Source organism: Gorilla gorilla, chromosome 1, assembly GCF_029281585.2.
Source record: "Gorilla gorilla gorilla isolate KB3781 chromosome 1, NHGRI_mGorGor1-v2.1_pri, whole genome shotgun sequence".
Taxonomy (NCBI): Eukaryota; Metazoa; Chordata; class Mammalia; order Primates; family Hominidae; genus Gorilla; species Gorilla gorilla.
The window spans coordinates 225,155,889-225,168,808 of record NC_073224.2 but is presented as its reverse complement, the minus strand read 5'-3'; the positions used below and the strand labels follow the sequence as shown (position 1 = coordinate 225,168,808).

General features: G+C 51.5%; 1 protein-coding gene across 4 annotated transcripts in view; it reads left to right on the top strand.

Annotated features, from left to right (window-relative positions):
• The window catches only part of KAZN (kazrin, periplakin interacting protein), a 1,230,220-nt gene that overhangs the window by 1,132,666 nt on the left and 84,634 nt on the right, over positions 1-12,920 (top strand). The gene's annotated exons all lie outside the window — the stretch shown is intronic.

Here is a 12,920-nt window from a genome sequence, read left to right as displayed (position 1 = left end):
TTTCGGTCCCCTCCCCGGGACTGGCCTAGCCGTTTCCAGCCCTTTCCCATTGGAAGCCCTGGCTCCTGGCATCTGTATGAGTTCGTTTTCATGCTGCTGATAAAGACATACCCGAGACTAGGAAATTTACAAAGAAAAAGAGGTTGGGGAGGCCTCATAATCATGGCGGAAGGCAAAAGGCACTTCTTACATGGTGGCAGCAAGAGAGAGAATGGGAGCCAGGGGAAAACCATCAGATCTCGTGAGACTTATTCACTGCCATGAGAACAGTACAGGGAAAGCTGCCCCCAGGATTCAATTACCTTCTACCATGTCCCTCCCACAACACGTGGGAATTATGGGAGCTACAATTCAAGATGAGATTTGGGTGGGGACACAGCCAAGCCTCATGCATCCATGCCTGAGGCAGAGGCTCTCCAGGTGGCCAGGATGGGCCATGCACCCCCCTCCCTCCCATCACTTCCCTGCCCTGGCTCCAAACAGGTCTATCCAGTGGTCTTGCAGCTCTGCTGAGAACCACCCCGGCACCCTGCCCCAGGGTGCTGCTTCCTTCTCAAGAGTCTGCCCAGTCCAGCCTGAGACTCTCTGGCTGTTAGGCAGTCACTCTGCGTGGTTAACCGGAGTTTTGCGGTTGGGGAGCTTTTGCTCTCATTCAATACGCATTATTCAATACTATTATCCCCATTTGACACGTGAGGCAGAAGGCACTTACCCAAGGTCACAACAAGCAAATGGTAGGGCCAGGCTGAGAGTCCAGGCCTCTGTCTGTAGAGCCTGGTCCCTCAGCCATAGATGGGCCCAAATCTCTCCTGCTCCCTCTTCTGTGGACACTCACTCAGGTCAGCAGTCAGCACCCAGCCGAGCCCACAGACATGGCTGGACTTGTGATCAGTTGCCAATGTGGAAACATTGGGAGACATTTAAGGCATGGAAAGTAGCCATCACCTGGAGTTGGGAATTTTCTTAAAACTTTGGGAGGCCTGGCATGACTGGGCCACATTCGGTCAGTCACCCCCTCTAGGTGGGGTGGGTGTTCTAGGTCCCCGCTCATGCACCTGTCTGACTCATGATCCCTGGTAGGCTCTGTGCACAGCTGCGGGTTCTACCTGGATGGTCCTGGGTCCCTCAGCTGGAGAACCAGGGAAGGGGCAGATTAGGATATTTGGAAATGGTGAGCACTGAGCCTCTGACAGTCTGCTTAAGCCCCTAGGTTACCTGTTAACCCTTTCCTTTACCTGCCAGGGGCTGTGCCGAATGCCAGCTCCTAGAAATAGCTGAGGCCCAGGCCCTGCCTTCAGGTGGCCTCTAGGCTAGTCTTAGGGGTGGGTAGGTCCTGAGCTGGGGGTCTGGTTTCCAGGCTGCTAGTGCGGATTCCTGTAAGGCCGGGTAGTGGATGGGCAAGGCCATGATCACGCTTGGCATGAGCTGTGGGCTTAGAAATCCAGGAACAAGCTGCATTGAATTCTCAGCAGGTTATGGGGTAGGGGAGTCTTCAGGGGAAAGGAGGAGGTGCTTGCTTCAGTGAACATTTCCCATGATAAACACAGAATACACAGTGTTAAGTTGGTGGCCAGTTCAAAGGAAAACAAAGAACAGGGAAGGGTGTCCAGGGAAGAGGTTGCTGAGAAAGGCATGTTTGAATAAAGAGGAGATGGGAGGAAGTGAGACACGTGGGTAGGAGGGGGAAGGAAGGAGGGCCTTCCAGGCAGAGGGAACAGCTCATGCAGAGGTCCCGAGGAAGGAGGCCAGTGCATGGACAGCCAGGAGGCCAGGGCAGCTTCCCCGGAATGTGAGCTGGGGGAGGATGGGTACAGGACCCGGGGACAGATCTTGGGGGGCCCTTGTAGACCATTGGAAGGACTTTGTGCTCCCCCTTGATGGGGACAGGAGTTGTGGGAGAGAAGCAGAGAAGTGACATGGTCTGAGCTGCCTTTTAAGGGGACAGCTCCATGGTAGGGTTGACATCTACTGAAGGGTTGGAAAACCAGTTAGGAGACTACCGTGTGACCCAGATATGGCGGTGGGGGGGGGGTGGTGACACAGCCCGGGTGGGTGAGCAGGGTATTGACTGAGGAGTGGTAAGAAGGGCCCAGGTCCTGGTGCCATGTTGAAGGCAGAGCTGGCGTGGTCGGCTGATTAATTGGGGGTGGAGTATGAGAAAAGTTTCGGAGGGGTGGCCAAGGAAGATTCCAGAGTTTAAGGCCAGAGCAACAGGGAGGCTAAGGCCACTGTGAACTGAGTTTGAGGGCACTGAGAAGAGCAGATTCTTGGGGACTGGTCAGGGACTATCTTGGATGTGTTAGGTTTGAGTTGCTTTTAGAGGTTCAAGCAGAGGTGTGGACGCTCTGGGCTCTGGGTCTGGAGTTCAGGGATGAGGTCCAGGCTGAAGCCTGTGGTTGGACTGAAGCCACCAATGCCCAGAGGTCAGAAGGGAACAGAGTCCAAAACGGAGCAGGCAGAAATGAGAGGAAACCGGGAACACGGGCCCTGGAGGTCAAGCGAAGACTTGTCATCACCTGCATCGCCTGCTGGAGGCAGAGCCCATCAGATGGAGAATGTGGATTCACACTCAGAGGTCGTTGGCGACCGGCATGGCAAAGCCAGAGCCGGTCCCAGAGAGGATGGTGGGAGGGAAATGGAGACGGTGATACGGTCAACCCTTTTGAACATTTTTGTTCCAAAAGGAAGAAGAGAAATGGAATGAGAGCTGGAGAGGGACATGGGATCAAATGAAGGTTTTCTGTGAAAGATGTGAGAGAGAATTGCATGTTCCAATGATGCTGAGAAAAATTCAATAGAGGGCACATGCCAAGTGCAAAGAACTCAGATGGTCCGAGGAGCCTCTTGTAGAAAAGGGGAGGCCTCAGTTTCCAGCGGAGGGAAGGCACAGCAGCAGCCAGGCTAATAGCGGGAGAGCCTGGTAGGAGAAGTGACCCTCACACTCCTGGACCTGGGGTCTCACCTCTGTGGGAAGCACAATGTCTGGGGTCTTTCCCCAGCTCTGGGCACCTTAAAATTTGAGCACTCTGGATTAGCAGAAACTTTGGTCCACTTGAGTCTTCTCATTCCTGGCTGGGATGTGGACACAGTTCACCAAGCCCAAGGCAGCTTAATAAGAACTTCAGCCATGCCGTGGCCAGCTCCGAGATCACCAGGACTGATGCTCAGGGTTCTGTCAGGAGGCACAGGGAAATCAGCATGGCCTGTCCCTCCCAGGGAGGGCAAGAGGAGACAGGCAAAGAAAAACAAGATGTCCTCTGCCCTCATGGCACAGGATCCTGCTGTCCCTGGGGCTGTCCACCTAATTCGGTCATTCATTTGAAAGTCACTATTTCCTGAGCACTTACTATGTGCCAGGCACTGCTGTCGTTGTGGAGGATACAGCAGTGAACAGGACAGACCAGGTCCCTGCCCTCCAGGAACTTATATCACAGGTTGGGAGTGGACATGAAAATAAGTAAACTCATTAATCCTTCACTTACCTTTGGCCCAGTTGAGGGAAATAAAGTCTGCTCTTTCACCCTTAAGCATGCTGTTTGGAGTTTTTTTGCCACCATCTCACTGGTGTGAATAGACTCATTTTCTACCAGTTGAGAAAATTGGTTCTCACTTTTTTGGTTAAGTAGAATTGCCCTTGGTTCCATGGAGTATGCTGGTAATTGGCACAGCGCTGACCAGAATAGTTCTCAAACATGCCAGCCCCGATCAGGCACTACTGGCATCTGCCTCCCTGTCAGGGGCAGAGCTGGCAAACCTGCCCTGTTTCCCTCCCGTGCCATGGCAGACATCCCTAATCAACCCAGCTTCCTAGGGAGCCTAGTTGATTAGTCATGTCTTCCCTGGCGTGTTACTGGAAAATAAGAAGCTATTCCAGATATTTGCCTTTCCTGCCCCAGGCAGGAGGTTGGAAGGGTCATGCTGACTAACTTTCCAGGGTGCACTTGGAGAGAGGGTCTATGGGTCATCTGGAAAGATCATGGGCCTGAGCGACAAAGTTCTGGGATCAAGTTCCAGGTCAGCCACTTGTTGGCTGTGCGAGCCGGTCAACCCACTTCACCTCGTGGTGAGAAGATAAAGGAAATTAACATTGTGGGGAGCAGACTGGGCGCAGTGGCTCAGGCCCGTAATCCCAGCACTTTGGGAGGCCAAGGCGGGCGGATCACTTGAGGTCGGGAGTTCAAGACCTGAGCACCACCTGATGTGACGAGAACCTGATTAACCTTTATAAAGCAGGTTAAACTTTAACCTCTTCTGAACTCACCTTACTCATCTTTGAAACGGAAAAAAAAACAAATAAACTGCTGTCCGCCCATCCCAGGACCATAAATTTGTGGCCTTGAACTTGCTGCCCTCGACTGGCCCTTTCCTTCTCCCTGACCTGGGTCTCTTCCCCGGGGCTCTTTACTTGGAAACCTGCCTATTGCTCAAGTCAGCCTGTATTTTCTGGGGCCTCCTAGAGCCTGAGCTCAGGCCTGGGAGCCACGGGGAGCTGGAAGACAGGAAGAGAGGTTAACACTGAGCACCTGCTGTATGCAGCTGAGCTCTGTCCTGGGTCCTGTCACATAGAGCCTTGCCAGGTGGAGACGATCATGCACAGCTTAACAGCTGGGGATAGGGAAGCTCAGAGAAGTTGCATGTGGGGTCTCAGGCCCCGCAGCTGCTAAGGAGCAAGTGACAAAGATGACGTCTGTTGGGATTTCAGAAGCTAAAAGGAAGCTCACAGAATCCAACACCCTCATTATGCTGGGGGAAAACCAAGGCTTAGAGCGGGGGAAAAAAGCAGCACCAGAACCTGGGACCCCCACCCCCAACTCTGAAGCTGTGTCTTTCTGAGGTTCTCGTCTCCCAAAATGCTCAAGGTCAGCACCCCACAGTCACTCAAGACCAGATAGCTTGTCCCTATGGCAGAAATGATTAAGCCCTCTGGATCCGTGGGTTCCACATCCATGAATTCAACCAACCAAGGATCGAAAATAATTTGGAAAAAAAAAATGGATAGTTGTGCCTGTACTGAATATGCACAAGACATATTTCTTATCATTTTTCTCTAAACAATGCAGTGTAACAACTACTTACATAGCATCTACATTGTATAAAGTATTATAGGTAATTTAGAGATGATTTACAGTACACGGGAGGACGTGTGTAGGTAATTTGCAAATACTGTTTTATCGGGGACTTGAGCATCGGTGGATTTTGGTATTTGGGGGAGCTCCTGGAACCAATGCCACACAATACCGAGGGTTGACTGTACTGTCAGCTGCCGTCTACAGATGAGGAAACTGAGGCTTAATCAAACTTAATCAAACTTAATCAAACTGGCTTAGGCAGATTCCCAAGCCAGTGCTGCTTTTTTTTTTTTTTTTTTTTTTTTTTTTTTGAGACGGAGTCTCGTTCTGTCTCCCAGGCTGGAGTGCAGTGGCGCGATCTCGGCTCACTGCAAGCTCCGCCTCCCGGGTTCACGCCATGCACCTGCCTCAGCCTCACAAGTAGCTGGGACTACAGGCGCCCGCACCACTCCCGGCTAATTTTTTGTAATTTTAGTAGAGACGGGGTTTCACCGTGTTAGCCAGGATGGTCTGGTTCTCCTTACCTCGTGATCTGCCCTCCTCGGCCTCCCAAAGTGCTGGGATTACAGGCGTGAGCCACCGCTCCCGGCCCCAAGCCAGTGCTTCTAACTCAGCTGCCTTGGCCTAAGAGTCGGGAAACCTCAGCTGACTCTCTGTGCATTGGGCATTCTTGCCTCGTCTCTGGGCCTCAGTTTCCCCATCTGTAAAGGGAAGCTGAGCTGGAAGAACTCCGAGAGCCTCACATTCTGATGAGTGTTTATTAGAGGTTCGAGTTTGCCAGATTGGTTTGCCAGGCTTTCTGGCCCTTACCTGCCCACCCCTCATTTCGCAGAATGTAGTTCCTGAAGGTTCCATGGGTCAGGAACATTGCATGGAAAAGAAAGGGGGGCCCCCTGCTGGCAGCAGCTGGGATCGTCTGACGTGGACCGATTCCTTCCTCCTCACCTCTGAGCGCATGTTTGTCCAGGGTACACCCAGGCTGGAAATTTTTGCAAGAGCTCCTGACCTTGCGACATCCAGGATTGGGCCCACAGTGGTTGTTTGTTTGTTTGTTTGAGATGGAGTCTCGCTCCGCCATGTCCCACATCTGGGTTAGGGGCTGTGGCATCCGAAGCCAGAGAAGGAAGAAAGGTCTGTGGTGGGAGCTTGAGGACAAACTGAATGTCACCTCATTGTGTACGCGACAGAGCCCAGAGGCTCCTTTGTGTCGTTTTTAGTTGTTCTCCACTGGGCATTCATTCCTAAAGATTCAGCTTTTGTGTTGTCTCGGTCTTTCGCCTGGCAGGGCCCAGCTCAGAGACGTGCCATCATCGTGGGGCCACAGCTGGGCCCCTGGTTACACCCTGGTCTCAGGCATGCATGTGGCCACCTCTGAGTTGGAAAAATAAGTGCCTCCCCACACACCCTCCCTCCCACCTCCAGAGTCCCCACATTCCCAGGAGCAGGCTGGTCTCATTCCATGATCCTGCAGGGCCTGCTGGGTGTGACATCACCAGTCACCATGGCAGTGGTTCCAGTGGCTTGGCTGCTGGAATAGGACCCGCGTGGGTGAAGCCAGATGATTGGGAAGTCATGCAGAGCACTGGGGAGCTAGGAGCTGAGTCAGGAGGCCAGTCCCAGAGAAACACAGCCATGCCTTGCAGGCTGGCAGCTCATCTTGCATTAGGAGCATTTGGGGAACGGGTTTTGAAGGAGAGAAAAAAGCAGAGCTATGAGGAAGAAAGGAAGAGTTCCATTGCATCATTTTCATAGCTGTGTGTAGATTTTAAATTATTTCTTGGGGGCCCATCGCACCAGCCTCCTTGTTTGTGTGGAGTTGCAGCACCTGCCATGTGCAAACTGGATGTCGCCTCCTTGTGTACACGACAGAGCTTGCAGCACCTTTGTGTTATTTGTAGTTGTTCTTCACCTGGCATTCATTCCTAAAGATTCAGTTTTTGTGTTGTCTTGGTCGTTAGCCTGGCAGAGTCCAGCCCAGAGGTGGGCAGAGCGAGGAGCGCCCATGGAAAAGAACCATGAAGTGAAGCCTCATGGGAGAGGGTAGCAGCATGTCTCACAGCCTGCCCTGGTGTGTCTGTTAGGAATGTGCTGGGCTGCATGTAACAAGAAACCCCAAAAATATTGCGGTTTGTTATTCTCCTGCTGTAAGGCATCCCCGGCTGCGTGGTACCATCGGGGACCCTGGCCTCTTCTGTTTTTCTTTCTCCTCCCCATTCTCAGCTCATATCTTCCGTCCTTGTGCTCTAAAAAGGGCTTATAAAGAAAACTAGATTTCCCAGTGGGCATCTGTGTGCATCTTAATGGCCAGAACTGTGACACCTGCCGCTTGTAGCTGCAAGGGAGCTTGGGAAATTGAACGTTTTAGGTGGACACATTCCCCACCAAACAGAATTGGAGCATCATGGTGAGGAGGAGGGTGGATGGTGCCAGTGCCAGCCATAGGTGTGAGTTTGTCTCCTCTGTGAGAGCGTCAGCCTCCCACAAGGCAGGAACCACGTCTGGCCCACTCCTGTCCTCACAGCAGCAAGCCTGGCGTACAGTAGGTGCTTAATTGAACAATTTGGGGAGAGCCACAGGTCCCCTCTTAGGCAGAAGCGAATAATCTAAAGGCACAGGCTCAGCTCTTGCTCTCAGAGAGCCCCAGGTTAGATGCAGGAGGCATAGCCTGCACCCCACCATGGAGGCAGCCCACACGTTGCACACGCAGAGCCAGTAACATGTACACACACCCCTTGGACTGCCGGATAAATGATAACAAGGATGGAGCAGCAGGGAGACCCACAGAAGCCACAAGAGGCTGCACTGCACCCCCTCAAAGGCCATTTGTGAGAGGAAAGGCCCAGAAATGCCATGTTGAGGGGCTGGGGGCGGGATCCCCTCCCAAGGTCTCCAACTGCCAAGAGCAGAGTCTGGAGTTTGGTTCTCATGGAGATGTGGATAATGTAGGAGGCAATTCAGAGCCTAGGCGGGCAGGGGTCGTTCATTTCCAACCAGAAAGCAGAGGCATGATTTCCCTGCCAACCAGAGGGCAGCAGTGTAAATCCCCCAGGGAGCCCATGCGACCTGCTGAGTAGCAGCTTCTTTCCACCGGAGCAGGAGGGCCCAGTGAGGCTCCAGGAAGCCACAGTGATAGCATGGCTGGGGTCAGCGCCCCTGCCCTCCAGGAGCCACTCCCCAAGTTCAGCAGTGCTTTCCTGCTACTCTCCAGCCCGCCAGCATGAAACCAGCCTGAAACTGAGTCAGGCACCCATTCCACCCCAGCTGTGCCATTAACCAGCTGTGTGGTCTTCGTTTCCCCCTCTGTGAGATGGGATGATAAAAATACTCACCCACGCACCTGCCTCTCCTAGGAGGGCGGCCAGGATCCCATGCGCATGTGCAAATGGAATTTCCCATTCATCAGCGACAGCGGGGCCCCAGCTCTTCGTTAAGGAGCCTTCTGACCAGGATGCATCTTTATTTTTATTTTGATTTTTATGTATTACTTTATTTTTTGAGACAGAGTCTCACTCTGTCTCCCAGGTGGGAGTACAGTGGTGCAATCTCGGCTCGCTGCAACCTCTGCCTCCAGGGTTCAAGCGATTCTTGTGCCTCAGCCTCTGGAGTAGCTGAGACTACAGGCACACGCCACCACGGCCGGCTAATTTTTGTATTTTTAGTAGAGACGGGGTTTCACATGTTGGCCAGGCTGGTCTCGAACTCCTGACCTCGAGTGCTCCTCTCGCCTCTCAAAGTGCTGGGATTACAGGCCTGAGCCACCGCGCCTGGTCATACATCTTTAGATGTTGGGTCATCTTAATGTGAGGTTCACCAGCAATGTGGTCGCATCATGTTAGGGGGCAGGGCACAAAACTAGCCTAGCTGTGCCGGGGCCTCCCACCCACTGCCTGAGGCCTGCAGGGCCCACCCGCTGCCTGGCAGGAGTGAAGCAGAAGAGTCCTCTCTCCATGGACTCTACCGTCCCAGCCCTTTAAGGTTCCAGCCCAGCAGGCCTGGAATTCCGGCCCTGGTGACCTAAGCTGCTGCTTAGCCAAGCCAGGCAGGAGAGGACAGATCCAGCTGTGGGAGGCAGGAAGCTCAAAGCTGGAATTTAAACAGCTGCCTGAGACCTGGGGTCCCCACTGCGTGGGCCTCCTCCCCGTGGCTCTGCACATGGTGACATGGCCCAGCTGACCTGCCTCCCACCTGGGGAGCTTATGTTGGACACTGGGCCAGGAGCTCAGATCCCTCAGTCCTTAGGCCATACCTGGTGTCTCCAGCTCTCTCATGTACACAGGCTGAGTTTGCAGGATTGGATGTTCAGGACAAGATGGGATGGCACAGTCAATGCCATCCCATATTCTGCCCTCAGCTAGCCTTGGGGCTGGGGACCCTTCAGGTTTTGGGAGCTTCAATGTGGAGGCAGCAGAACATAGGGTCGGGTTTCGACTTTGGGGTCAGACATGGCTGTGTGATTTTAAACAAATGACCACTCTGGCCTTGTCAGGCTGGAAGTTTCCAGAGTCATAGAGTTGCTTTGCCTCCCTAACCCCCACCACCACCTCCACAACTCCAGACACAAGGAGCCTGTGGAGAGGGGTTAGCCTTAGAAACCCCTCCTTGGTATTCTCTCCAGGAAAAGGATGGAGTGCTAGGGGTCTGGGCAAAGGCCGTGGAGCCCACCCTGCAGTCAGAGGCTGCCCTGAGTCTGTTCCGTGCACCAAGGAGCCAGCACTGTGGGGAAGGAGAGTCTGGAGGGGACAGAAGTCATGCTGCTTCCAGGCAGCTACTCAGGGTGTGTTGTGTTGTGTTGCGTTGCGTTGCGTTGCGTTGCGTTGCGTTGCGTTGCGTTGCGTTGTGTTGCGTTGTGTTGTGTTGGTTTGCTTTGGTTTGGTTTTAGAGACTGGATCTTGCTCTGTCACCCAGGCTGGGGTGCAGTGGCATGAACATGACTCACTGCAGCCTCAACTCCTGTGCTCAAGCGATCATCCCACCTCAGCCTACCAAGTAGCTGGGACCACAGGCATGCACCACCACAATCAGCGTATTTTTTTAATTATTATTTTTTGTAAAGATGAGGTCTCACCATGTTGTCCAGGCTAGTCTCGAGCTCCTGGACTCAAGCGATCCTCCTGGAAGATCCCAAGGTGCTGGGATTACAAGCATGAGCCAAGGCGCCCAGCTTTATTTTGTTTTGCTTTTTTAACAGCTTTATTGACATGTAATTCACATACCATGCAGTTCACCCATTTTAAGTGTCCAATTCAGTGGTTTTTAGTATGTTCATGGAGTTATGTATCCTTCACAACAACCAATGTTCAAACATTTTTACCACCTCAAAAAAAATCCCATACTCTTAGCTACCACCCCTCCCTCCCCGATCCACCTCCACACCCAGCCCGAGGCAGACACTTACCTCCTTTCTATCTCTATAGATTTTCCCATTGTGGACATTTCTTTTTTTTTTTTTTTTTTTTTTTTTTTTTTTTGAGACAGAATCTTGCTCTGTTGCCCAGACTGGAGTGCAGTGGCGCGATCTTGGCTCATTGCAAGCTCCGCCTCCCAGGTTCACGCCGTTCTCCTGCCTCAGCCTCCCGAGTAGCTGGGACTACAGGCACCTGCCACTATGCCCGGCTAACTTTTTGTATTTTTAGTAGATTCGGGGTTTCACCATGTTAGCCAGGATGGTCTCGATCTCCTGACCTTGTGATCCGCCCGCCTCAGCCTCCCAAAGTGCTGGGATTACAGGCGTGAGCCACCGCGCCCAGCTGTGGACATTTCATATAAATTGAATCACATAATATATGGCCTTTAGTGGCTGGCCTTTTCCCTTAGCATGTTTTCAAGGTTCATCCATGTTGTTGCAAATATCAGTACAGTTGGCCTCTTTGTCCATGGGTTTCACATCTATGAATTCAATGAACCGTGGATCAAAAATAGTCAGGGACCAGGCACTGTGGCTCATGCCTGTAATCCCAGCACTTTGAGAAGCTGAGGCAGGCCGATGACTTGAGATCAGGAGTTCGAGACCAGCCTGGCCAACATGGTGAAACCCCATCTCTACTAAAAATACAAAAATTAGCCTGGGGTGGTGTTGGGCACCTGTAATCCCAGCTACTTGGGAGGCTGAGGCAGGAGAATCGCTTGAACCCAGGAGGCGGAGATTGCAGTGAGCTGAAATCGCGGCACTGTACTCCAGCCTGGGTGACAGAGCAAGACTCTGTCTAAAAAAAAAAGGAAAAGAAGAAAAACTCCGGAAAAGAAAATGAATGGTTGTATCTATACTGAACATGTACAGATTTTTTTTCTTGTCATTATTCCCAAAACAATACAGTATAACAACTATTCATGTGGCATTTATATTTTACTAGGTATTGTAAGTGATCTAGAGATAAAGTGTATGGTGGGACTGTGTAGGTTGTGTGCAAATACTATGCCATTTTATATAAAGGACTTGAGCATCTGTGGATTTTGGTGTCCACAGGGAGTTCGGGAACCAATCCCCATGCATACTGAGCAATGGCCCTCCTTGTTTTTATTTGTTATTAGGTAATATTCCATTGTGTGGATATATCTCATTTTGCTTATTAGTCATCCATTGGTGGACTTTCGAGTTATTTTCACCTTTTGGGCTCTGATGAATAATGCTATAAACATTTGCATATAAGTTTTTGTGTAGACATATGTTTTCATAGCTCTTGGATGTATGCCTAGGAGTAGAATCGCAGGGTCGTATGGTAAGTTGATGTTTAATCTTTGGAGGAGCTATCAGACTTTTCCAAAAGCAGCTGCACCATTTCACATTCCTGCCAGCAGTGCATGAGGGTTCCAGTTTCCCCACATCCTGCCAGCCCTTGCTATTGTCTGTTTTCTATTTTTAGCTATTCTAGTGAGTGTGAAGTGGTATTTCATTGTGGTTTTGATTTGCATTTCCCCGATGACAATTGATACCGAGTTTTTTCATGCCCCTATTGGCCATTTCTTGGAGAAGTGTCTGTTCAGATCCTTTGCCCATTTTGTTTGTTTGTTTGTTTGTAACAGAGTCTCGCTCTCTCACCCAGGCTGGAGTGCAGTGGTGCAATCTCAGCTCACTGCAACCTCTACCTCCTAGGTTCAAGCAGTTCTCCTGCCTCAGCCTCCCGAATAACTGGGATTACAGACACACACCACCACGCCTGGCTAATTTTTGGTATTTTTAGTAGAGAGGGGGTTTCACCATGTTGGCCAGGCTGGTCTCGAGCTCCTGATCTCAAGTGATCAGCCTGCCTCGGCCTCCCAAATTGCTGGGATTACAGGCATGAGCCACCGCACCTGACTTCCTGTTTAAATGACTTCCTGTTCTTTTTACTATTGAGTTGCAAGAGAGACTTGTATATTCCAGATAGAAGCCGCTTATGAGATACAGGATTTGCAAATATTTTCTCCCATTCTATGAGTTGTCCTTTACTTTCTTGATGATATCCTTTGAAACACAAACGTTTTTAATTTTGATGAAGTCCGATTTATCTGTATTTTCTTTTGTTGCTCTACACTTTTGGTATATGTCTTAGTGCATGTTTTTAACGTAATACTTCTCCCCACGGAAGAAATGAGGCAGGAGGGGCTGTTGGGCTGGACTGAGTGGTTCCAGTGGGCTCAGGGTGGCCCAGGGTTCCTTTTGACAGGGAACTGAGGCCCTGTCCGCTTCCTGAGCCATGGGCCCCTGGAGCCCACCAGGCCTCAGTTCTTCGTCATTGAACACTCAGCCAGCTTAGGGCTGGGAAAGCAGTTTCAACAACGACTTGCTCCCTGGTCAGATTGACACAGCTGAGAGGTGAGAATCGGGGCTCTCGACATAGGTGAGCCTGGCTTGGAATCCTGGGAAGGCCACCA